This window comes from Colias croceus, chromosome 7 (genome assembly GCF_905220415.1).
Source record: "Colias croceus chromosome 7, ilColCroc2.1".
Taxonomy (NCBI): Eukaryota; Metazoa; Arthropoda; class Insecta; order Lepidoptera; family Pieridae; genus Colias; species Colias croceus.
Window position 1 is genome coordinate 3237116 of NC_059543.1, and position 9540 is coordinate 3246655.

The 9540-nt window shown below is 33.3% G+C and overlaps 2 long non-coding RNA genes across 2 annotated transcripts; both read right to left on the reverse strand.

The window, feature by feature from the left end:
- Positions 1 to 80: 80 nt before the first annotated feature.
- On the reverse strand, positions 81 to 9007 carry LOC123693017. Its single transcript, XR_006751637.1, has 5 exons — positions 8906 to 9007; positions 5982 to 6184; positions 5494 to 5622; positions 2945 to 4554; positions 81 to 2226 (listed from the first exon to the last, which is right to left on the reverse strand). It is a non-coding gene; the product is annotated as an uncharacterized LOC123693017 (long non-coding RNA).
- Positions 6297 to 6558, reverse strand: LOC123693020. Its single transcript, XR_006751640.1, has 2 exons — positions 6529 to 6558; positions 6297 to 6396 (listed from the first exon to the last, which is right to left on the reverse strand). It is a non-coding gene; the product is annotated as an uncharacterized LOC123693020 (long non-coding RNA).
- Positions 9008 to 9540: the final 533 nt, after the last annotated feature.

A 9540-nucleotide genomic window follows, 5' to 3' on the forward strand; every position in this document is an offset into this window, starting at 1 on the left:
CCTATCCGAATAAAATTTTTATGGGACCAATTCGACACCATCCCGCATCGAGCAAAAAAAGAATCACGTAAATCGGTTCAGAAACCTCGGAGTAATCGGTGTACATACATAAAAAAAAAAAAAACATACCGGCCGAATTGATAACCTCCTCCTTTTTTTTGAAGTCGGTTAAAAAGGGTTGTGTATATGCTAACAACAAAACACCAACCACGTCTAATAATAACTAGAAACAGGTATGGGCAAGCAAAGAAAAAACCAATTGAAGTGAGTGAATATAACAAATTTATGTCTGGCATTGACAAGTCCGACCAAATGATTGCTTATTATTCCACTCCAAAAAAGACAATCAGGTGTTACAAAAAAGTATTTTTACATTTATTGGACATGATGGTGTGGAATGCGTACTATATGTTCAAAAAGTATTGTAACTCAAACACAACCTTGCTGAGTTTCCGAGAGAGTATAATAAATTCATACCTACAGGTGACTGATAACACACTATCATTTAGATATACAACAAATGAGACTGGCAAAGACTTCAAGCAGGCGAAAGAAAAAAACTACTGATAGTCTTCTTCAGACGGTGGCTGAATCTGGACACTGGCCAGAACTCATACCACTGGCTGAGAACGCAAAACGCAATAAAGTTTTCTTGAGATGCCGAGTTTGCACTAAAAACAAACTATCAAAGCAAACGAGCTATCGCTGTAAAGGTTGTATTGACAAGCCACCTCTTTGTCCAAGTTGCTTTGAATCATGGCATATGGTTAGGGATGAAGCTTGAAGATTTTTTCACTGTTTTGGCATTCATCTGATGTAAACTCTTTTTGATGTGTTTTTTATCGCTTTTCTAAGATTAATATTAAAGCTTAAAATGTCACAAAATAACGGTGTTTTATTTTTTATCAAAAAGAAGTGGCATTACCATAAAAACAGCCTATGGCAGTCAACTGCTATAGCACCTGTATATATCCTATTTGATACCAAATTCGTCTGCTATAACAGCTGTGTCCCATTTCATAGACATATATGCTGTAAAATGGGACACAGCTGCTATGGCACTCGTCTACTATAGCAGGTGTGTCCCATTTTACTACATACTTATTATTAGATAGGACGTACCTGCTATAGCAGACGAATGCTATAGCAGTTACGTCCTATCTAGTAATGATTTCTTTGCACCAAGCATGGATAAAGAATATTGTACTTTTATTTATAATGTACTCACACAATGCCTCCTTGTGTCTTGTGCAAGTTAAAAAGGTGTTAGTACAAATGTTCACACTGACTATCAGCTTTATATAATTTAATAATTTTTTTTTTATTTGCATTTTCTTTGAGAATTTCTATACAAATATTACATATATATATATATTACTTGGGCAAAAAAATCAAACAATGCTCTTGTAGGATAGCACAACCAGTTTTTACCCTCATATTCTTTCATTTTTATAAATTTGTGGAAAGTTTGTAATTCCTTTTCTTCCATATTATTTGTGCAAGTGCCGCAGTTTATATATATATATATATATATATATATATTTTTTTTTTGCAAGTCGTGCTATCCATTCACTACAATATCCTATTGCTGCGCTTCTCTCAACATGTTCGGGAGTTTTGCTCATTATTAATTTATCTGTATGTACTCTATACATAAATGATCATTATTAATTTCATCTTCACATTCAGCTGATATCATGTTGTCTACAGGTTTCATTAAAAAATGTTTTAATGATTGCAAACATACACTGTCGTCTTTTTCACAGTTTGAACCAACTGAATGTGAAGATGAAATATTATTTATTAACAATATTTTATAAGCTGCTTCAAATGCAGACGAAGTAGGCATAATATTGCTACAACCGTGAGCTCGAATTGCCCCAAAAAAATTCTCCAGTGCATCCTGATTAAAGTTGCGCAGCAATAGTGAATGTATACCTTTAGCGCTTAAATATTTAGCAACTGCTTTAAACCCCTCTATAGTTTTGACCCAGCTAGATAAGGAAGGCACTACTCCTTGATTATATCCATTTATAAACATTGATTTTAGAATAGGCAAACTTTCGTTCCACAATTTGTGGTGAGGTGAGGTTGGAGTTACTGCAGACCTATAGATTTTTCCTTCCCTCACTTAGCTGTAACTGCCATTGACACTGTCAAAAAGGTCGTCGAATAACATCAGCAAATCTGCTGTGTCCAAGCAATCTTTGTCAGTTGCCCCCGATTCTGTAATGAAACAAAAATATTTATATAATAATTTTGAACTACTTTACGTAAGCATTGGAGGTCGCTGTTTTGGAATGGAATCAATAATCATGTTAAAAAGCTTATAAGAAAGGTTCTGAGAGAACTAAAATCCGATTTTTATGTGATGAACTAAACTGATTGATGTATTTTGTACGTAAACTATATATATTCACAGACATAATTATACAATATCAGTTTAGACATATATAAAAGTCAAGCATAATTAATTATCTCTAAGAGATTTATTTTTTATTTAACTTTATTAGGAAGACCAACAGGTGTACAAGTACCTATTATAAATAATGATATAGATAGTAAGTATGCATGTTTATTAGGGGTAACGTATTATTCTATGGAATAAAGAAATCAGTTCATTACAAACCAGTCCAGTAGGTTAAATGATTACACTCTTTTCGTACGACACCCACAAGAAGAATTGTGATGGATCGTTCTAAGTTTTACCGTGTGTCCGATTCAAAATAGATCTACCCTATGTCTTCCAATATTAGTCGTAACAGCTGTGTTCTACTTAACACCCTTACTGCGTGGAGTTTATAGCTAGACCTTAAAAGGTATGATCACCTTCGGGACCGTGCCCAGCAGTGGATTATTGGCTAATGATAATGATTCTAAGCCACAAAAGCAATCAGAAAATAGCATTAGATTAATGTTTAATACGTATTAAAATGATAATTACCTCCCATGAATCCAATGGCTACTCCAACAGACTTGCTGAATACTTGGGTGCAGTGTTTTACCCTCATCTTCGGGATTTTGTCCGGCAAAACGTGTTGGGCTGTTAATTTTGGCACCAGCCTGACGCCTTTTTACCCAGGGGCTCTATTGTACAAGGCCACAATGTGGTCCCATTTTAAATTTTTAGAGATTAAATTATTTCTGACCCCTTTTATCAGATGTGGTGGATCAAAAATATGATATATTTTTATATCGCCCACTTTGAAAAATTCTTCTTTGATTTCTTGTCCATTTCGTAGGTATTTTTGCTTTGTTTCATTTTTTAATTTGTTGATCGCTGCAATGTTGGAGGCACCTTGATCGCAAACAGTTGCGCAAATTTTTAGGCCCGTTTCGTGAACTTTTTCGACCACTGTTTTTATTTGGTTTTTTAAATCAATCGCCTTTGTGCTTCCACTGCAATAATAAAAAGCCAGGGGTTGCTTATATTTTTTATGACTCCTCTGATCATAAACACCAAAACATGATCACAATACTCAGTTGTGCATGTTTTACCATCATCTACAAACCCAGTCAACTTGCAATTTTTTTTGTCATATGACACACCTGGTCCGATTGCCATCTCGTCAAATAATAACGCACACACAGATCACAGAAACTAAAGGGAGATATGGTTAGGGGGCGGGGCCGGTGTCGCAGCAATATGCCCAAAAAGAGAACACATGCTGTTTGTTGCATTCAGTTGACGTTCGACCGTCGGCCGGGTATTATTTGACAATGCCGTGTTGTTCCGTTAAAGTTTTTAAAAACCGAAGTGAAACTAGCAACTTTAAGTCAAATGGAATCACATAGGTAATCTACCTACCATCGGTAAGTACTGGAAATTATACGATTTTCTTACTAAAATTTCAAAAACAATATTACGTAGAATGATTCTTGGTTTTATTATATTGTGACAGAACGACAGTCACAATAATTTATGTAAATAGTTTACAATGCTTCTTCTGTACGTGACTCTATTCAAACGCGTAGTTCGAATACCGCAATGTATAATGAACATACTAAAGCTAACAAAAACGTTCGATCGTGTAGTACGGCCGTGTAGTAAATTTTTATGAGACACCAGGTTTCGTACTCAGCGCAAGCGATTGGCATCTCTCTAGATCTCTATGAACGCACAATATTTATGAGATTCAGGCATCTTATTAACTTTCTTTTTTAAATGTTCAAAAATAATGTCATTAATTCCAGTTGTCAATGAAATTTTGGACAGCAAATTTTGTAGTGTTCTCCTGCTAGGTAGCACACACAATTTGCTCAGTAATCGATATGATTTTGGTGATGGTTTGTACAAAGACAATGCTAATATTTTTTCATCTAATGTGAATCTTCTTCCACGTTTTTTCTTCCCACTTTGTGTGACTTGCATTTGGCAAAATATCTTCGCAGTTGATGACATTTTCTTTGAAATGATGTCAAAAGCTGCTGTTTTTGTAATTTTTTTGGCCAGGATATATTTCTTTTTGAAAGCAGCCTTTGTCTTCTCAGACTTTTTCAATTGCTTGAGAAGCTTTTTATATTCTTGGTGTTGCGCCAAAGATACACCCATATCTGTTAAGTACATTATAATAATTTTATTTGTGTAAGTTTAAAGAGAATAAACATTTTTCATATTTGAACATTTAACTTTAAGTATATAATAAATGCTTTAGTTTTTTTTTTTTTGTTCAAGTTCTTGTCTTGATAGCCAAAAATATATATGATATAAACAGTCTAACAACTGTTTTCTGTTACATTATTTTTGGACAGTTTTGATATGATACCATAATTAACACCCCATTACATAATTGCTTCGGCCCATTTAGGTGAAAAGAGCGGTAAAAAAAAGATAGTAATTATTATACCTAATTTTACCTTTAAAAAAAAAAAATAAAAAAAATAAAAAAAAGCATTATTATACCTTTATCTAAAATTTGCTGATTTAAAATACAGACGAAATAAATTTAAAATACAGAGGACTCCACTGGCTTCTAGGTCAAAAGTTCGAAACTCAAAACTGTCCATGAACAACAAACTCCTCATTTATAAAACAGTTCTTAAACCGATATGGACATACGGACTGCAACTTTGGGGTGCAAGCTGTAACTCTAATATAATGATAATGCAACGAGTTCAAAACTATATTCTCAAGCAATTATCAGGTGCTCCCTGGTTCATCAGAACAGAAGAGGTTCACACTTTATTGAATATACCAACCATCAAACAGGAAATATGTACGCAACATTTTTCATACAAAGTGTAATTGGGAAAACACCCAAACCCTCTTGCTAAAAAACTGCTTGAACCTGAAAACGTGCGTCGTCTCAAAAAGCGACGAGACATTTTTGACTAGTCAACACTGCCGGCTGCCAAGCCCGATAAAATAAAGGATGGACTCCAATGGGAGCAGCATTCTTCCTGCCATACGCGCCTTCAACATATCCGCTTATAGTCTAGCGACTGATCGCAGATATAATATTTAAAAAAAAAAAAAAAAAAACATTATTATACCTTTATCTAAAATTTGCTGATTTAATGGGACGTCATTATCTTCATTTGCCCTTGTCTCACAAGGCCACATCCTTGGCTGAGAATAGTTATGTTCCATGTAAACTGCTGTACTCGCAGAATGAAATATACCTGTAATTATTATAAGTAGCAAAGTCAAAAATTAGGAAAGATAAAATTACAGAATGTAACTATCATTTTATTTATTTTTTTACAATAAGCTTGCAATTGAGCATTTTTGGAATGAAAACTGGTTGAATAAACTAAAGAATAGTGGTAGAGCATTGACTGGTGCTCATCAAGCTAGTTTGTCTACCACTGAGGACTCTGTTACTAAAAGCTTAGTAGTGTTTTACCAGTAGAAATAAGAACCAGTTCCCTAACTAAAAATAGTGTGGTATAAATCCTGTATATTATATATAATAATCCTACCTAAGATAATGATTAATTTGATAAATAAAGTACTAACTATAGGTAATATTCAAACTCACCACTCAAGTAGATTGATGGAACAGATAAATGGAGTAATTGGTGACCTGAAACTTTGTGCTCAGGTTTGAAATGGTAATCACAGTCTCTTGTTTCTATAGATCATGTCAGGCTCAAGATCTTTTAGTCATTCACCAACAATTGACATCCCGGTAGCAAACAACTCGTTGTCTTGAAGGGTCAGGGAAACGATGCATAATTGCTCCTGTAAATACATAAAAAAACAACCTTTACAGTATGTACAGAAATACGCAATAAATGTTGTGTTCTCCATATTTAATTATTTTTATATAGGTAGTATATTTAAATAATAAATAGGCTGCATATTTGATTCGATGTCCCCGAATTTCATTATTTTTTGCTGTTTAGTCGATAGCTGGTAGTGGATTTTCTTAACAAACTGCTTTTCTTTTCCAACTAAAATGCGTAGTTTTTGTGAAAATCGAAATTGAAAATGATATTTTTCAAGTTTATTTTTGTACTAAAAATGCAACTTTAAGTAAAATCTTAAGCCATTATAGTATCAAAATGTCTAAATGTCCCACTCACACGCATTATTTTTAAATATATTCATGTACCAATTACTTTATTTACATATTACAATTTTTTTTGTTAAAATATTATTTTAACAATTTATTATAGCCAAAAATCGTTCCAATAATTTGTATTTACAACAATACAACAAGCCACAGATAAGTTAATATGACGCAGATCACAGATTAGCAATACAAATATACTAGCTTATCATAGAGTATAAATGATACATTTTAATGTTATTTTTATATCTCACTTTGCTTCAGTTTTTAAAAACGATTAACTTACTTTTTTTAGTATTCAAATAGGTAGCGAGGAGCGAAGCGACGAGCGTGTTAGGTTGACTCTTGAACTGCCGCACAAGCCGAGCGAGCGAAGCGAGCGTGCCGCGGCAGCGGCCGGTGAGTGCCAGAAGCGACTTTAGGGCGATTCCCACTCAAACAAAAAAAAAAACTACTTAGGTTTAAACAACTTGTTTGTATTTTATTTATGTATCGTAAAATTATTTTTATTATCAAATGCTTTTTAAGTTAAAATTATTTTTGACAAATTCATTTTAAAAATCAATTTCTAATTATGTTTAATATTTACAATCGTGAACGCGTCATATAACATTTATTATCTATGGCATGTCGTCAGTCGTAAATACGTGGTAAATACAAGCCGCACCAGGGCCTACCAGCGGGCTGCGGACAAGGAGTCGCTCACTGACAGCGACGGTACCATTCGTTTAACCCAAGAAGCTTATATCTAATAGTACGGGAGCTAGCAACGTTAAAAAAAAAGTCATTTTAGTATAGTTGGGTTTTTGATATACTGTTTCTCTTGATATTTCGGTTAGAGTCCGGGCTGTCTGGCTGGCCGCAGTGGTTGCGTTTATTAGTGCGCATCTTATCTGCACAGGAAAATATCCTTAATTTAAAGTCATTTTTTAAGACGTTTTTTTCGTTGTAAAATAGGTGCCATACGCAATTTTTATTTCAAAATAACTAAAATGTCATCGAAATAAGTGAAATTACATCAACATGAGTCCGCTTAAAAGGTAAGTAATAACTTTATTATTTATATTATATTATCCTTTTTTAATACTTATATTGAATAATTAGTAAACTAATATTTTTAATAGATGGTTTCATATTTATTACACTTTTGGGTATAAATATGAATTTGATGATATTTGTATTTTCTAGTGCTTGATTTTACGCGAGTATTATACATTTTGAAATTAAAGACTTGGGAAAATAATACAATGAATAAATCGCGTTTAAAATCCGTTAAAAAGTCTTTAATTTCTTGATGAAATTTGGTTTTTATCAAGTTTACATTAACTTCCTATTTGAGGTTCGTTGGGAAAAAGGAGGCGATATGGTAGATTGTTGCAATAAAACTGTAAATAGTAAATGAATATTATATATAGTATAAGTAACACAGTGATTACTTATCCTTCACTGGGACTCATGTTGATGGAATTTCACTTATTTCGATGATATTTTAATTATTTTGAAATAAAAATTGCGTCTGGCACCTATTTAACGACGAAAAAAACGTCTTGCAATAAAAAATGTATGTCTAATGGATCTATCTAAAGGCAAACGATTAAAAATTACGCGTTAAAAAATGACTTTAAATTAAGGATATTTTCCTGTGCAGATAAGATGCGCACTAATAAACGCAACCACTGCGGCCAGCCAGACAGCCCGGACTGTAACCGAAATAGCAAGAGGAACAGCATATCAAAGAACCAACTATACTAAAATGCTCACTTGTCAACGTTGCTACCTCCTAGAATATAATACACTGGAGATTGCATTATGACCATAGAGGAAGGATGTAAGTAACAAGAAAATATGACGTTGAATGACGCCTGTATGTTTTTTTATCCCTTTCACACCAAGGTAAATACAAACTTAAATTTTTGGCTATATACCTTTTCAGGTAGTTAATATAATTTTAGAAATTGTTATATATATAAATTAATAATCCCGCAATCTATTTAAAAATATTGCCAATATACATATACAATGGTATAAAAGTGTCGTTTTTAGTACAAAAATAACCTTAAAAAAATTATTTTCATTTTCGATTTTCACAAAAACTACGCATTTTAGTTGGAAAAGAAAAGCAGTTTGTTAAGAAAAGTCACTACCCTCTACCTATTTACAACTCTAAACAATAAAATTCGGGGACATTGTTTCAAATATTTAACCAATAAATATACTTATAATTATTAAATATTAATACTCAAATATTTAAATTTTTTATAATTTTTGTAAAATAGTGATTTAAGGTTATGCAAACAAAGATGTTCTGCGGCCATGACCGAAACAAACAATAAGGGATACGTACTGGTAGCATCAGTTCATTATAAATAAATAATTTTGAGAAAACTTACCCATTTCACTACATCCAAAAACACAATACACCTTCCTCTTAGAAGCCATTTTAAAATTAACAACAAACTCAAGAATAATTCAAATTTCAGAAAACAAACGGATGTCGAATTATCCCACAGATTAAGTATTAGTTACTACGTAAGATTATCCTGTGACCTGTGACAGGTCACCTGTCATATCTCGCATTGGACAGGGTTGCCTTTTTCTAAAATTAAAAGTCACTAGCAAAACTAACAAAATCGAAAACGAAAAAAAAAATGTTGAGCACATCGTTTCTTTCAGAATCAGTATCTAATTGACCAGTATGGCTGATTTAATACTTTCTGCTATTTTCAAAACGTAGCTAGACGTACACTAAATTTGTTTATCCCCCAAACGTTCCCCTAAATTCCCTAGATTGAGACAACGTTCCTAGAACGACAACACTGGTACTGACACTAAAGTAGCCTACTCACGATTCAATTTCAGTAACAATCTGTTGACACAATCTGCAGTGTCCGTATATACATAGTAGTCTTTGATCTGCAGTGAGCTGACAGATTGTGTCGTGAATAGTATAGTTGAGGGCACGTTGGGGGCGTAACCCAACATGTTGCGAATTGGATCGGCGCGGAAGCAACCCGACAAATTGTCT